Genomic DNA, 17656 nt, shown 5'->3' with positions numbered 1-17656 from the left:
GCTCCAAGAACAAGTTGTTCTCATTGAAGTTTGCGAGAGAGACAGTGCACCTAAAAATAAAATCTCTTTCCTGGTAAAGTGCCTTTCGGCTGTGTATTTCCTGCTTTCCATTTCATCTGCTGTTCTGTGTCTGAAAATCTTCTAAGCGGCAGCTTTTCAATGGACTCTCTCTGATCTCTTTGTTGAAAATGGAGGTGCCTGTTTACAGAGGAACACCAGTGCAATTTCCATTACCTGTCCATCGATTCTCATTTAACTGCCTGCCCCTTTGATATCTTCTGTGAATCAGAACCATCTGGCTGTATTTGAAGAGCAGCGTGTGGAAAAGCTTTCCCAGCCCTGTCTGCATGGCCACTGTGCAGGTCTGGCTCTACAGGCTGTGCCAGAAATGGAAGGTGTCTTGAGGTGAGAAGGCAAGTGCATACTGTCTAAAGAGCAACCTACAGCAGAGCCTTCAGGAAGAACTGTGCTGTCGGGCTTGCTCAGCCACAGACAGAGTGGGCAGAGAGTGAGGCGACAGAGCAGAGTGCTGACATTTCCAATAGGCTGCACAGAAGTCTAGAGCAGAGAGTCATTTAGCTGGAGGCTGCGTGTGTCCTCAGTTTCTCTCTTCTGGAGCCGTTCCTACACACTGTCCTCACCACTTTCTGATTCAGAAAGCTCTGCTCTAACAGCACACCCAGGTCTTATACTTAAGAGATCAAATCTGTATGTTTGAGATGAAATAAAAAACTCTTACCACACGGCATTACAACAAATTGGGTTTCGGAGTCTAGAAAACCATTTTCTGTGCAATTTCTGCTTAGTAGCATTTAAAAATAACAGTTCTTGATGTCTGAATTCCCTGTGTTTTGTTTAGAAAATAATTGATTTGGTTTCCACTTTGAAATATATAATGTAACAGGATCCCAGAGCCTCACAGCCTTTAACCTTGTTTATTCCATTTCTAGAGTGCGAGTTTCTGAATTTAAAACAGCTGACATACTCATGTCACCTATTCTGGCACTAAACATAGAGCCTTGTGGGACAGGGCAGAGCCCCTGTGGTGCCAGGCTTTACAGGGCTAGCCCAGCTTTTATCACCATCGAAGATAAAAAAATGAGAACAGGGAACACTTCTATACACAAAGTGTTGTAGGAGCATTGAACAAACCCCCCAGCCAAGGTGGTGAAATTTGATAAAACAGCTGGATGAGATTCTCAAACCAATGAGTTACTATTAAACAGGCTGGGTGAACCTGAATGGCTGTATCTCATTTGAAACCTTTGTTGTTTCACCGGGATAACAAAACAAAAGGTCTATTAAAACCCATTCTTTAGGAGAATATACAGCACTGTCCTGTAGGGAAAATTGGCTGGGTTTTGATTTGAAAGCGAAGGGGGAGAAAACATTCCCTGGGGCATTCTTTCTGCACTCTTGACTCTTATTAAGATGTCAGCCCTCAAAAGTAGAAGGAAATCAACTGCACCCCACCCCCTTTCAGAAGTCCTAAATTAGCCCTTATTGGTTTCAGGTGATATTTCGGGGAAGGATGTTGCTGGCAGCAGGTTTAACTCTTTCCTAGGTCCACTTCTGCAGCTGGTTTTAAACATCTGGGCGGCATGATCAATTGTTTCCACCTGGGCCATGATTCTCCACCATCTCAATAATGCCCCCCTCCGGTTTGTCAGTGAACTGGCTCACAGTCTTCTTTCTTAGCAGTGCGGAGAGGAAGAGCATTCCCCTGTCCCTGGCAAATAATGTTTCTGCTTATCCCAGACCTCGTTCTGCTCAGCACATTACATTAGGCAACAGCCAGCACATGTGTCTGTCTCAGTAACATCCTGCAAAGTGACCTACCTGACCTTTTCCGAAGCTACCAAGGAAGCTTTGACCTACGGTATATTTTTGCATACCAGAGGAGGAAGCCAGTCAGGAAGTACGCACCCCTTAAAATCAACAGCGTCTGGCCTCATGGGAAGCCCAATCAGTGAGATAGATGAAGGTACCACACTGGGGCGCTTTGTTCTTCAAAACTTCCTCCTTGCCCTGTTAAAAAGCTTGGGCTACGGGCAATGGAATAGCACTTCACGGGGCCGAGATGCCAAAGTTTAGACAGAACAAGCAATGTGATCATGCTTTTGGCTCGTTTTCAGACACCGTGGTGCTTATTGATTACTCTGTGATCGTGCCACTGAGTGAGCCCATCGAAGCAGAAAAAGCATTTAAAAAAAACTGTCTGGGGACATATTGTTTGTGTGCCAAATGCGGATAATCATTCCACAACTACTTCAGAATGCAATAGAAGATTAAGACAAGAAAATACTTTTTTTCAAAATTCTGCACAGGAAATAGGACACATTACATGACAAAGGGTCTAGAGTTCCGCATTTGATTTCCTATAGGTTATCTCTAGAAGCTGACTACTTCCAGGGAGGACACAATGAGAGCTGTTCCTTTCCTTCTGCACTCATTGTGAGCCTGACTTCCTAGACAGCAACCACCATCCTGAGTTGGCAGGATCAGCAGTGTCATTGTCTAAACTGCAGACAGTGATCAGGTGGCCCTGATGGCAGTGAGAATTTGAATTGAGAAGTGAGGCATGAAAAGATCTTCTAGGTTTATTTCAGTTACTACAATAACAAAGGAAGTAAAACTGACGCGGTAGACTGCCTGGCCAAAGAGCTCATAGCAGAGAAGAAGGAAGGAGATTGAAATACAATAATTTGCAAAGTGGAGGAATTGGAGGAAAAAAACTGAGTCAAGCTACATGGATCTCAGAGATATCACTCCATAAATGCATTAATTAAATTTTGTAATAAATATTATCAAAAATGATAAGGCACCTTGTTTTGATAAACCTGTAACAGCACTCTATCAAAGGTCAATGTCTCAATGGTATTATTTGCCAACACAATGTACTTATCTAGTCTACTGTGACATCTGAGATATCTTTGAATAGTCACCTCTACAAATGTACTTGTCATTGATTAAAATCTCCAAGGTCCATTCGTTTCTTATTCTCTTTTATCAGCTCCTCCAGTGATCTTTGCCATAAATGAAGATGTCTGAAACAGCCAATGATCAATGTACATGTGAAAGCTATATGCGAACAGGATGTGAAGTGAGAGATCATCATTTTGATGCCTTCACTTTTCGAGTCATGAAATTATTCTCGTAAAAGAAGCTCTGCTGGATTTTCCCAGACTAGGTCTCGCAAGCCCCCTGTGAGTTGGTGAAGTGATTTCTATTGCCTTTAAGAGAGTGGGAAGTTCACATATAAGACATATAAGGGGTAATGAAGAGACTCTCAGAGGATGCTGAGTATCCTCTACAAGAACTTAAAAACACCAGCTACAAAGGATTAAACTGATCACATTTTATGCGATTACTGTTTAGTCATATAGTCGAACCTACACTCTATAGCAGCAAGGCACATTATTACAATTAGAGTTAAATGCTATTAAAGATTTCTAATATTTTTTCTGTTGCTTTGACAAAGCAGCTTGGGCCTCTGTGTAAAAGCAGAGGAATGCAGCTAAAAGAGATCCCACCTGGATCACAGAACAGGACATTGTGCACCTGTGTCCATTCTAAAACACCTTAATGATATATGGTACAATTAGTCTGCTAGTCACTCTCTGTCTAGGACAATGGGTCAGACGTCACTGTCCATTATCCTAAGGATGATCCACCAACGAGGGACCCACAGAGCAGATTACAGGACTATACCTGATAACATCCTAACCAATCATCAGATGAGATTTAGTACCTTTAGCACCCAACTCTTTTTCGTTAGTTAACTCACTAGCTACCTTTCTCTCTACAATTACAGTACTGACAATCTGACTTCAACAGCCCCATGACTGCAAGCAGTCTGAGTCAAGACAACTATTTTCCAAGATGTCAGGTTGGGAGAATGATTCAGAAAGAACAGAATTCTGCCCAAGAAATTCTTCCTGCAACAGAAGAAATCTTATGTTTTGTGAACCAGTTTTTATTTTTACCTTATCAAAGAAATTGAGACAGTTGGGTTGACACTCTAAACATGGCAGCATATCTCTAACAAAAGCTACAGCCGGGATGAACCATGTTTCTCCCACCCATGTAACCTGCGGCCCAAAGAGTGTGCACAGACTGTTTTAAAGACTGAAGATCAGCATGACGCTAACTTCCTTGGTGAGCTATCCTCAGCAATGGTAGGCAAAGCTTCTCTGCCTTCTCTCTGCACTTGGACACTCCCAGAACAGAGGTAGCAGCTGACAAGTCGGACCACACACCATCCCAGTCCAGCTCTGTCTCAGTGGGAGGTTTCAAGTCATCAAGGAAAAGTTTTGAGTATAAAACTTCTTTATTCACATTATAATTCTTGAGAGTTGAACTATTATTCCAAACACTTTGACAGTTTAGTTTATTGTAATAATTGCATATTGATATGTGAGAATTCAAATGTGATTTAAGGCTGATGACGTTATAGTTAATATATTTGTAACTCAGCTGTTAAATCTTGTCCTTGTAATCCCTGACCGTATCACAACAGATCGATTCACAAATATATGCATTATTTACAGTCTGAGGAAAATAATATATAAAACAGAAAGCAAAATCTAAGCTCCTCTTTGAACTAAAAGCTGGAATTCCATGTCCCTTTTGTAATAATATAGACAGACAACTAAGCAGCTTACAAGCTTCAAAACAAACTCTCAGATTAAAAATTCACTGTTCAATAAAGCCCCAAGTTCCTCTGTCAGCCAGTCAATCAGACAGACACTTCCTTCTCTCCATGTCATACAACTGCATAATATAACTGCTCTTTTCTTTGAACAACAGATGTTGATTAACACTGGAAGCTTCCTGGTAAATGTCACCCACACAATTATCTTCCTCCAATTGGGCAGATGACAGAGGATGGCAGGTCATTTCCCATTGCCTTCTGGGAAATTTGGTCCATCTAAGAACCGCCATCTTGCTTCCTCTGACCACCCTCTTACAAAGGGGTAGAAGGAGCTCATTAACCCCTTGTGCTTGTTTGATTGTCTTCTTAATCCACACATCCCATCCTGCAATTTCTTATAGATTCCAGGGAATTGGTGTTAACAACACAGTGGGATATTCTTATTATTTTTTTGCTTACCCAACACCCTTATCCAGAGTGACTTATAAAATACGCAACAACACATGAATTAAATTAAAAAAAGAAAAAATTCCAATGCAACAGAAAAAGGTAAAATAACAAATATGAGAAAACTACAGCAAGCCAAGCATATGTCAGAAGTGCAGTGGCTGTGTAACACAGAGCAGAAACCAATCAACCAGCGGGTTGTAAATAATGTGCAAGTGAGGAAATACTGATTACAGCAAAGAACGCTGCTGAGCAGAGTGCAGTGTCCGCTGGTGCAGAATGGTCATGGCAAGATGAGTCTTGAGGAGATGCTGATGGGTGGGGGGACTGAGCTGATGTAATAATAATATATAATTGATATAGTATATAAATATAGAATAATTTAAAAATTCAAAGCGCTTTTCTGGACACTCTACTCAAGGCGCTGTACTGATAATGGGGACTCCCCTCCACCACCACCAGTGTGCAGCCCCACCTGGATGATGCGAAAGCAGCCCGTACTGTGCTCACAGTACACTCGCCACACAGCAGCGATCAGTGGGGAGGAGGACATGGTGATGAAGCCGGTTCATAGCTGGGGGGTTATGAGGGGTTATGAGGAGGCCATGATTGGTAAAGAGCGGGGGATCATTTGGCAAGAACACTGCGTTAAAAACCTTTATCTTCTAGAAAAGCCCTGGGATTTTGAGAAACACCCACCTGACTTCACTGCAGAGCCCTGGGTGTGACGCCCTCTACAGCTAGAGGGCGCTCTTACTCTGTCCTGTCCCTAGTTTCCTGTGCGTTGCTTGTCCTTCTGGTGTGTCTCTGTCTGGGGCTATATATTTCAGGGTCACGCGGATGTACTGAGACCCGTCTAGCACCCAGTCGCCCCATGTCCATGGCCTGAGGGCATCAGTTTCTGTACGGCATTTCCTGAACAGCTGAGCCCGGGCTAACCCCCCATCCCGCCGCTATGCATACGGTCTTCATCACTCTCCTGCCATTCCACGGTTCGTCCCTTCCGACATCTGAGGGAGGGGACACTGAGGGAGGGGACCGGACAGTCTGGTGCTGCTGGAGGAGGAGGAATGTACAGGGAAAGATGAGAACGGATCAGTGAAGACAGGGGTGGGCCAGAGGTGTTAGAAAAGGATGCTTGTGGCCACAGGCAACCAGTGGAGAGACGGCAGCTGGCAGAGGGAAGGCTAGTGGTTGTTGTTGAAGAGGGCGAAGAGTATCGACCAACAGGTAAGGAGGAAGCTGGAATAGTCTAGACAGAGCTGCCTAAACTGGGAGGAACGTAGACAAGTGAGAGACATGGGAGTGAGGGAAAGAAATAGTTGAATAGTTGATGGAATAGTCTGGAAGGGGAAAGAGCAGTGGGATTATGAGGGTGTGGCCTTGGACACACCTGCGAGCGTTTCATTAACGGCCTGCAGCAGGTGGTGATGAAGTCAGGCTTTACCTAAGCCAGCTTCACAGCTTCTACGGCAAACTCAAGCAGAGCTAATACAGTCACTGCCTCGCCAATTCCTGATTCGCACTGTACAACAAAGAGAAACTACTAAACCTAACACTGAAAAGAAATTAAAGTTGACACTTCAGTGCGTATATTCAGGAGAGTTCACTAAGATGACTGACCACCAATGATTGCTCCAGACACCTGTTACCCTTTGTGTAAAAGTGACTTCTGTTAGTCTTCAATACACCTCCTTGTAACTTCCAGTTGTGCCTTCACTGCAGAGCATCAGTTAATCCATTTGGTTACTGTTTTGAGGAATTTTGAATACTCGTATTGAGTAGCGACATAGTCAACCCAATAAAGCTGACAGGCTAGTTAGTACACAGAGACACACAGCAAGCTGAGGGGCAAATAAGTTAAGAATCTGAAGGTAGAGGGTAGTCGGACAGCCTGACACCATGCCAGTGGGAGCCCTCAGAGTTTGCCAGAAAGGAAATTTCTGTTCTAACCTGCACATCCCAGATGAGAACTGTCTGCTTATTGACCTTTATCCACTTCAGCAAAGTTCAGCAAAACATATTTGAATACTTTATGATTCATTATAATTATACTATAATAACTAGCTTATCTGTTGCCCATATCCATTATGAATTGCCATGCATTTGAAGTTTAATTTAGGAAAGTACAAGGAAGTGTCATTTAAGCATAACAAGAATATAATAATAAAATGACAATAAGACCAGAATAAGCTGGAAGAAAAATGCAAGTGCCATGATAGGCAAAATAAAATAGCATGAATTAAAACAGTACACAGATGGTGTGCATACAGAAGAGTGCTGAAGACAGCCTGATGGTAAATATGGTCAAATAAACAAACACTGTCGCCCGTCTGAGAATTAACAGCATTAATGCAATATGGAGCGAGAGTTACTGAACACCTTGCAATGCCTCACTCTGGTGACTGGGGACACCGTGCTGTAGGAGAGGCTGTCCTTCAGACAAGGTGTTCAACCAAGGTCCTGGTTACGGCATCAGTAAAATCCTCATGGCACTGTTCTAAGAGGAAGGACCTTAACCCGAATGTCCTGGCTAAATTCCCCTCTGGAGCTGCGCAGTCTGACCCACCAATAGTCTTCCCTTATTTCAACTGGCTAGAAGCAGTTTCTCACCTTCCTACCTGATCTGCTGTATAGTGGGACAGCTGGAGCATTTTGGCTGCTGTGTGTCATCCTGCAGGTGCTGCAGTACAGTGGTGGATAAATAAGCATAACTTGGTTTTGGACCACAGCCACCTGAAATTTGAAATGTGTCGGAAAGTGGAAATGTTGTGTAATTATTAGGATGAGATCTCTGATCATAGGACACAATGAGTGGTGGGAAGTGATGGAAGGCTGGGGCTTTAAGTACATAGACAGGCAGCTGGCCAGCTGTGTCTTTGTCTGAGGGTGCCTACACAGGCTCCTGCCAGTTGGTGTCCTTAGTTGACGGACCTTTTCTCAGGCACAAACTCCATGGTGCTTGTATGTCTGGAGACCAGCGTGAGGAGAACCAAGTGTCTTCGCACCTTGCAAGCTGCTGAGAGAGAACAAATCGGAATTGCCTGTTTTGAAATGGTGGGAGCGAGAAGGGAATAATGTTTTGTGACAATAAAAAAGCCAGATGTACAGAGGATAAGGGAGAAGATCGTTCTCAATGAAAAGCATTACTTCTCCTTACTGTACTTACTCAGAAAAGTGGTCCAGATTTTTCATTTGACTGCTGTGGTTTAATTGTTCGCCCCTGAACTTCAATGGTAAGTTAAGGGCAACACGGAATCTATTTCTACATTCCTTGTACCTTGTTGAAAAAGAGGTTTTCACATGACATATCCCAAGAATCGGAATGGCACCTGGAAGTACTGTGTGCACAGCTACACATGCTGATGCAGCTACCCACCTGAACTACTACTGTCGTTTCGTTTGGGAGCTGTCCAGGGTTCTGAAAGGTGTCTGGCTTGTGGCAATTGCCCACAGAGTTGCAGAACTGTGCAAAAGAGCTACTTTAATATCGCAATCCATGGGACTGGTAAGACTGTGATAATAAAATCCTGTCTTTCTTTGAACTCAGTCCTGCATCAATGACTTGCTATAATAATTTATTATTATTAACGTGCAGTTAACAAGTCATTACTATTACTTCATGTATGTAACGAACAGTTCTTTCCGGACCCTATGCGGACGACACAGTCCGACGGAGTGGGGAAACATTGGGGAAATGTCATGCAGGAAAACGGGGCAGAAGACAGGGGGCGTGTCCAAGGTGCGCTGGTGCACGGGGGAGGTGTGGCCGAGGCGAACGATCCAAGAGTAATCCATAGAGTATCCAAAACGCAAGGGTAAGTCCAAAACCAGGAGATCCATCCGACGAAGGAATTAAAAACCACGAAGGCCGGGTCGGAACCGGCGGACGGGGAACAGGAACGGGAACGGGAACCGAGGTTAAAACCTTAACGGGACCAGGCGCTTCCTGGTCCCGGACTCGCACGATATGGAAATCAGATGCAGAGCCCGGAAGAGCGTCAGCGCCTGGCTTTTAAGGTGGGCAGGGAATAGGGCGCAGGTGCATGGAATAAAGTCTAGAGTGATAGGGCTGGAGCACCCTTAAGGAGGGGGAACTAATATCGTGACAGTACGCCCCTCCTTTTCAGGGCGGCTCCGAAGCCCTAAGAAAAAAAAAGGGAGAGAGAAAAAAAAAAACCGATGGAATCCAGGCTGCCAGGGTGCCGTCCGCGGGGTCCAGGTGTAGGCTCTGCATTCTGTAACGAACAGTTCTTTCCGGACCCTATGCGGACGACACAGTCCGACGGAGTGGGGAAACATTGGGGAAATGTCATGCAGGAAAACGGGGCAGAAGACAGGGGGCGTGTCCAAGGTGCGCTGGTGCACGGGGGAGGTGTGGCCGAGGCGAACGATCCAAGAGTAATCCATAGAGTATCCAAAACGCAAGGGTAAATCCAAAACCAGGAGATCCATCCGACGAAGGAATTAAAAACCACGAAGGCCGGGTCGGAACCGGCGGACGGGGAACAGGAACGGGAACGGGAACGGGAACCGAGGTTAAAACCTTAACGGGACCAGGCGCTTCCTGGTCCCGGACTCGCACGATATGGAAATCAGATGCAGAGCCCGGAAGAGCGTTAGCGCCTGGCTTTTAAGGTGGGCAGGGAATGGGAAACAGGTGCAGAGAATGAAGTCTTTAGTGAAAGGGCTGGAGCACCCTTAAGGAGGGGGGACTATAGTCGTGACAATGTATAGCTCTTGCATTATACTTTTTCCACATTGTACTTAATGACGGGTTTCTGTACTAAACATGGGGTGGATTCATTATTGATTGCTTGATAGATGATGCAGGCCAAGCAGTCTTTTGTAGAAGAGCACATTAGTGGAGAAATGTGTGCAAAACTCTGTCAAGCTCAGCTATGAATACGGTAGTCATGACTGAAGGCAGGTGTTTTGATCATTATCTCGGTTTCATTTCATTGTGAATGTGACACACTTTAATGAAACAGACAGTCCTGACGAGCATCACAATACCTAATTGCTCTGTTGTAGCAGCAGTTACAATGAATCTGTCCTTGATCATTTATTTTTCCATGCTTAAATAAATAAGGGCTTCTCTCATCTGCAAGTCACCGCTTAGGAACAGATCTGATTCTCGAGAATAAATAATGTATTGTTTGGCACTTTCACACCAGTGGTTATTTTCATCTAAAAAATGTCTCGGCCATTGAACAGTGACTCACAAGGTTTTTGACACAATGATGAAACATTTTCAAAAGATCCTATCTAAGGACTAATCTGTGAGCCCAAATTCTGTTACACACTACCTGTTTCTACACCCGGCATAGTTCAATCAGACCCTCTTACGTTATTTAGCTATGACAGCATCCAAACATTTGTTCTATATGCACTGATGTTAAGGCACCTAACAATAAACTCTGATATGGGTGTCTGTATCTGAAGGATAAGATATCTTCCAGGAGAGATGAAACTCCTCTCACCCCCAACTTTTCCAAATTGTAAGATTTTTACTTTTCAATAATATTTAAGCAAATAGCTTGCTCTGACAAATTGAATCTGCTTTAAGGTACACTGGGCTTTACTGTGTTTACAAGTAGCAAAAGATGTTTCATGTGACTCACTCACACTAAGTCTCCTTGATAACCAAGAGAACAGTGATCACAGGCTGTTTGTTTCAAAATGCTCTGTGTGCTGAGGGAGACAGGACCCCGTTACTCTAAGCCAGTTCAGACTGGGTCTTCAATCCTCATCATGACTGAGTGGAGTTGTCTGTTTAATTACATTGCTATCCCTGGAATGATGTTTTTGGACTTTAATTCAATAGGGAGAACGATTCAGAATCTTATTGTTTTCAAGATCGAAGGCTATTGTTTAGAGAAGCTAAGACGTTTAAGGATTTCATTTATTTTTCCACCCAACACAAGTGCAATGTTTTTTTAATGATTTTGCTTTCTAAAGTCATTTCAGAGTTTCCCCACAATGAAACACAATATAGGCAAGAAATGGCAAGAAACCAAACACATATTAAATAATATCCAAACACAGGAAATAAAGGCTCCCTGCAAGGATTATATAGAACAAAGTGGAACGCCACAACTAACACAGAAATTTCACACAATAGGTATAATTTCAGCGATATTAATATTTTCACTTAACCTTAAAGTCTAGCACTTCGCCAAAAAGAACACTGGCTCTCAAAAGCAATTTCATCTTACACAAAGTACTTCTCCAACTCTCTCACAATAAACCCACAACTATGCCGACCCTTAACACAGCACATGAGAGTCCCATTTAAGCAAAATGCTCCTTCCTCTTGTTCAGACAAAGACACAATCAGACACTGGGATTTAAACCTGAACCAAGAGCAAGGCTGTGACACCAACAACACAAAGGTGACATAAGATAAGATCACTGTATTGGCCATATACAATTTCTTGTATTAGGAATTTGTCTTTTCACATACCCCAGCTTGCTCTCCAAGAGACACACAGAGAGGGAGAGAGAAGCTTGGGGTCAGAGCGCAGGGTCAACCATTGTACAGCACCCCTGGAGCAGTTGGGGTTGAGGGCCTTGCTCAGGGGCCCAATGTAGTAGGATTCCTCTGCTGGCCGCGGGATACAAACCGGCAACCTTCCAGCCACAGGCACTGCACCAACCTTATCTCTTCTTCTCCACATTGTAGCATACTGATAACAAATCATTTTTTCATATATTTTTGGTATGCAAAGCAGAATATCTATTTAAGGATGATACTAAAAGAACACATTTTTTTGTCAGAATGCACGCAGTGGAGGGTTATATTTGTACTGGTCCTAATGACATGTCCATTAATGTCGGATTTCCCCCAGCCTCTGAGAAAAGCCTATGAATAATAACCACACCTCCGCTGTGTTGATGAGGGTACTGTCATGATCGTTTACCCCTCCTCTTAAGGGCGCTCCAGCCCTTCCTTGTTTGCCTCATCCCCCGCACCTGCTCCCTGTTCCAGCCCCTTTTCAGTTCCTCCTTAAAAGCCAGACGCTGACGCTAATCCGGGCTCTGCATTGGTTCCCGTACCAAGCGAGTCCTGGACCTGGATGCGCCTGGCCCTGTTAAGCTTTTAGTTTCTGTTCCCGCTCCCCCTGCCGGTCCCGACCCGGTTCTGGTTTTGAATTGTCTGTCTCAGATGGATCGCCTGGCCTTGGACTTTTGCTCTGTTTTGGATTTCCCTTTTGACTCATCCCTGGATCGTTTGCCGCGGCCTCACCTCCCCCGACCACCGGCACTCCAAGGACACGCCCCCCCCGTTCTCATCCCCGTATCCTGCATGCCTTTTTCCCTGTGTTTCCTCACTCTACCCTGGATTGTGTCGTCTGCATAGGGTCCGGGAAGAACTCCCCCTGACAGGTACGACCTGCTGCTCCCCCGCTGCGCTGTTGAAGACCACTCGGCTGCCATTCTGAGTGAGGGCCAGGCGAGGAGCCGGAAATTAGAGGATAAGATGAGACTAACGACAGGTTCTGCCACTCAGCCAGCCACACAGAGAGCATTCCTGTAAACCTCAATCACCACACGATCCTGCTCGCAAGATCAAGGTGCTGGGGGGGCTGTGAGTCGAGCTCTGCATGGGCCTGAAATTGAAGCCCGAACCCGGCCTGTGCCCGAGACCTTGAGACCCGACCCGACCGAGCCTGAATGGTACTGCCAAATTTGAAACCCGAAACCGACATCGGTCACTCTCTTTTCCTCTCAGAGCGAGTGGACACACGTGCACGCACGGAGATGGATTCTCACAGACGTGGTTTTATAATGCTTTGCTCGGCTGCTATGCGCTACACACGTATGAGAGAGAGAGAGCTAGCACAAAATGAGTTACAAATTTTAATTTGAAACATAAATGAATAATAATTAACTTTTCACTTATTAGAAAACAAACCCAAAACCGGCCCCAGCCCGAAGTTGTACGACCCCGAACCCCACCCGAAACCCGATACTTTGTCAGGCTCTGTCAGGTTCAGATCGGGTAGCGGACCTCTATCTGTAAGTCACTGATGTAGCACAGCCTTGCATAAAAAAAATCCTGGCTTCTTCTTCATTGGTAGACAGTTACTCTTTGAAAAGTTCAGTCAGTATTTGTACAAATCTGAAACCATTAATGTGCCTGAGCAGCCGGGCGAACTGGTGAATTGACTGAAGCAAAAACAGGTTTTCAAACTGACACATAAAACACTGGGGGCAGAGAGTGTAAAGGAGCCCAAAATTCAATGATGTGGCTCAATTTCTTGCATTAGGAATTTGTCTTTTCACATACCCCAGCTTGCTCTCCATGAGACACACAGACAGGGAGAGAAGCTTGGGGTCAGAGTGCAGGATCAGCCATTTATATGGCACCCCTGGAGCAGTTGGGGTGAAGGGCCTTGCTCAGGGGCCCAACAGAGCAGGATACCTCTGCCAGCCACAGGATTTGAACCAGCAACCTTCCAGCCACAGGCACAGATCCTTAGCCACAGTGCCACCCCTCCGCAATATCCTTAGGGGTACGAACAGGGTCGACTTTAAACTCAGCTGTGCGACAAGGTCACAGCTGGAAATTGAAAGCGAATCGCTTTAGGAAGAAGTATGGGGAAAACTGCCTTACACAAAGAATTTTGGGTGTCTGGAATGGACTTCCCAGCCAAGTGATATTCACTAAGCTGCTTAATGACCAAATACAAATTGAGTAGCCTTCTCCTGTGTGAACTTATTATTTAAACAGAATAGCACTACGCAGTTCACCAGCACATTAAAAGACTGCCAGGAGCCTAGACCAGAACAGACACACTCATCAGAATGCAGGGCGAGCTCCAGAGTCCGGACAGCACCGGTCTGGGCTGTGTCGTTAGCCGCTCGTGTGTGGAGTCACTGTGCCAGGCAGGGCTGCTAGCCTGGCAGTCGTGCGGGTAAGTGCTGCCTCTCCAGCTGATGCCACCTGTCCTGTGGACACTGTGGGACACTCTGCAGGCAGGCTGATTATAGTGAGACGATAGCCTCACCCCTTCGAGACTTCCTGCACCTGTCTCAGAACTTCACTGTCACCATAACTGCTCACTGCTCTTCTCATCCCAGAGGAACCCAAAGCACTGGACATATAGTCTTGTTTCTCTGGTTACATATAGGAGGAGACCCGTATGTTACAGCGGTCATTAACCACCAGCAGCCCCACTGCACGGCAGACTGGACGAAAAGGTCAGAGACTTCTTCCCCAGTTGAATTGAGAAGAGAGTTTGCAAAGCCCAGAGAGTGCAGTTCCAGGGTAGAATTAGTACAATCCACACGCATGTCAAGTGTCAGTCAACAGGAAATACAAGCGCTGATCTGACAGCTGGCGCTTAGAGCGAAGCCAGGCAAGTCCCTCCGGGATGTGTACGAGGGTCCCTGCTCGTCCGTGCTACGTTGATTGCATGGTTACGATAATGGCGGACACAAATGACACGCCTGACATGACGGTGCGTCCCGAGACGTGAGAGCCCTGCTTGCAAATGACGTCACACCCCAAACACTGGAGTATGCGTCTACGTCACTTCACATGCTGCTCTTCTAGAACATGGATTTACGGATCTTAAGTGTCTCGATGCCCATGCGATATTGTTAGCGAATGTCGACAGGTGTAAAACTAAGTTTCTCGTTGACTTCACTTAAGTATCCCTCACAGTCGCAGCGATAACGTGACTGCGCTACTAATGGCGTGTTTTAGAGCGATAGTACCTGTCAGACTATTTCAGCAACGGGTTCGAGGCGACTGCTGGGTGAACCCGTGATTTTGAGCGCTTCCTCGGAGTTTGGCCAACAGTGAACAAGGAATCTGATTAAAAAGCGAGGAAGAAACTCCCTGTCTATCTGTCTCATCTGTAACTTCGTCTGACCTCTTTCGCTTTGTTTCCTCTAAACAGAAAAAAAAACTACGTTCCTCGCTTGTGTGACGAATTAACACAAGCAACGTTCTCCGGGCACGGCAGGCTAGACGAGGTTTTGAACAGTATCGGTCTTACTGTTGAAAGGTGCGGATACGCAATGTAGCTACGCTTTATACAGAGAAATATGCAGTACGGCAGAGTTGTGTGATGCAAAGGCGAGTTGCGTTGCGTTTCCGACGCTGAGGGGCACCGTTTCAGCTGCGTGCTGAAGTGCTGGACAGCTCCCGGGGCCACTGAAGCTCACGGACTGATCTCCCGGCTCCCGAGAGCTGACTGGAGCTGCGGTTCGCTTCGTGCGACGTGACCCGAGCCCACTGCGCCCAGAAAAGGCTTCAAAACGACCACATCCCCGGGACAGAAATCAAATTCCTACTGCTGTCTGATGTCACGCTACAGCGAATAGTGTTCGATCTAACGGGAAATCCTATTTTAATTACAATCTTTTCGAAGTTATTGTATTCCCTTTTGCGAATTCCAGCTTTAATTGTACTATTTAGTTTTTAAAACCGGAAGGAAAATGAGGTCGAAGTGACATTCGGACGTGGCGAATTGTGAGGCCACTAACTGTGACTGGAGCGCTTCCTTAGGAGAGAGCTGTCCCAGCTCTTTTCTCCCGCTCTCCTTGCGCGCAGTCCCCGGCTTCAGATGCCCTCGCTGCAGGCGTGTTATCGCGAGGTTAATGCAGCCAGGAGCCTGCGCTCGCTTGTGAAGAGCTAGTTTCCCGTTTAAACCGCTTGTAACAGGTGACCGAGCCCTTGTGTCTGGACTCCGTGGGGAACGCCACGGCGAGGGTCGCTGAGCCACTCCTGAAGCCCACTCAGATAAACGGGGGTTAGAGGTGTGAAACAGACAAAACTGGCCCGGGTCCCATTCTGATGACTAACCCCACCTAAGACCTTCAGATCTGGAAAAGCCTTAGCAGTCCATCCGGGATGAATTAGCTAAATAGATTAAGAGCTCAAGTGAAACGCAGACCAGTAAACACGGTCGGGAAGGATAGAGCAGGCAGCCAGAGTCTCTTAAATCGCTGCAGTCCTATTTGGCAAGGTCCGCTTCTCTCTGTCTGCGCTCGTTTGGGGCGGTTTAATGGAGACGTTTGATTTAACCAGCGGTACAAGTGTACGGTGTGTGGACTGTTTTTAAAGCAGCGAGCGATCAGACTAGCCAGATGCTTATGCCTGCATTTCCACCCCCACGTAATTAACCCACTACACTTAGGAAGTGTATCTTTTGCTCGCATGGCGTTGTGGCTCAGACGACACCACACGGGACGTACGCGTGTGGTTGTATTTTGTTTTAGAAATACATGCATTAGAAAGGGAATTGATCCGTCTTTAATTAGCCCGGGTCATACGCCCTCCCCCCTCCCAATTACGCTTGCAATACCTTTAGCAACCCCCACCCGCGCTTAGTGCAGCTACAGTATGTCCTCTCGCAGGCGGCCCGACCCAGCCGCAGGTGGCTGATGCTGCGAAACAGGAGAGCGGAGACTTCGATTGCGAGCCCCGGTACTGCAATACCCCCCCAGGTGTAGAATAGTGCACAATCCAGGGATTTCAATACCTCCGGATTCACATAACACCCCGCCAACCGGCACTGCGTATATGCAGGCAGCACATCCAGGAACACAGTCAGATCGAGTTCTCTCTCTCTCCCTCCCTCTCCCCGTCTCCCTGCCTCCCTCTCTCTTTCTTGAACCAGTCTGAACTAGTTCTGTACAAAGACAAACCGCCCGCCCGGCTTCAGTACAAAGGACACAACCAGACTCTGACCGTGAACGAGCGGAACAGAGGCTCGTTTTGTTCATCAATCCAGGGCAGCGGTGTGGCGAATTTGTACTTGCGCGTCCTGAAATGTCCATCCGATTTTTGAGAATGGTTTTATTTATTGTACTTAGACCACCCCAGGTTTCCCATTCCTGCTCATATAAAGGAGATCAGGCATGAAGTACCCGCAGATACTAGAAGAAAGTGAGGAGGAAGGATTGCATGAGCAAGTGCCTCGATAAAGTGCAGTGATTGAGAAAACACACCGGCTATTCTTTAATCTAGAGGTAGACGGTCTCGGCTGGCATCTCACCGCTACTGTTTTAGCAGCCAAGACACCGAAGTGATCCTACATCAGTATAAAAGAAACATTCCCGCACCACGCAATGAAATTAAACGCCATCGAACTAAGACCATGATGCACAGCCACGTCTTACACAACAATTAAAAAAAAGGGACAGATTTGAACATACGTATCTGCTTTGTTTAACCCCTAATTTTACAATTCATCCCAATAACGTCAGGGAGAGGTTAATACAACCAAATGAGGAATAATACCGCACTGCAGCACGTATGACACCGACACAATAGCACGGAGGATACGCGACGGATACAAGACTCGTTGTTTTATTCAAGAAACGATTATATCAACAATTATTCATACCGCCGTTCGCCATTCACCAACAGTACTTGAGCTTAGTCATGGTTCAAGCATTTATTACATGTGTACGCGCAGTTTCCTTGACGAAAGTGCAGGAATCCGTGTTTAAAATCACAGGGGGTCATCCCGCTATGGTTCAGTACCACTGAAGGGGATGACGCGTGTTACTGGCACACACAAAAAAAAAACCCAA

This window comes from Lepisosteus platostomus, chromosome 1 (genome assembly GCF_059453375.1).
Source record: "Lepisosteus platostomus isolate fLepPlt1 chromosome 1, fLepPlt1.hap1, whole genome shotgun sequence".
Taxonomy (NCBI): Eukaryota; Metazoa; Chordata; class Actinopteri; order Semionotiformes; family Lepisosteidae; genus Lepisosteus; species Lepisosteus platostomus.
This window is presented reverse-complemented; position numbering follows the sequence as displayed.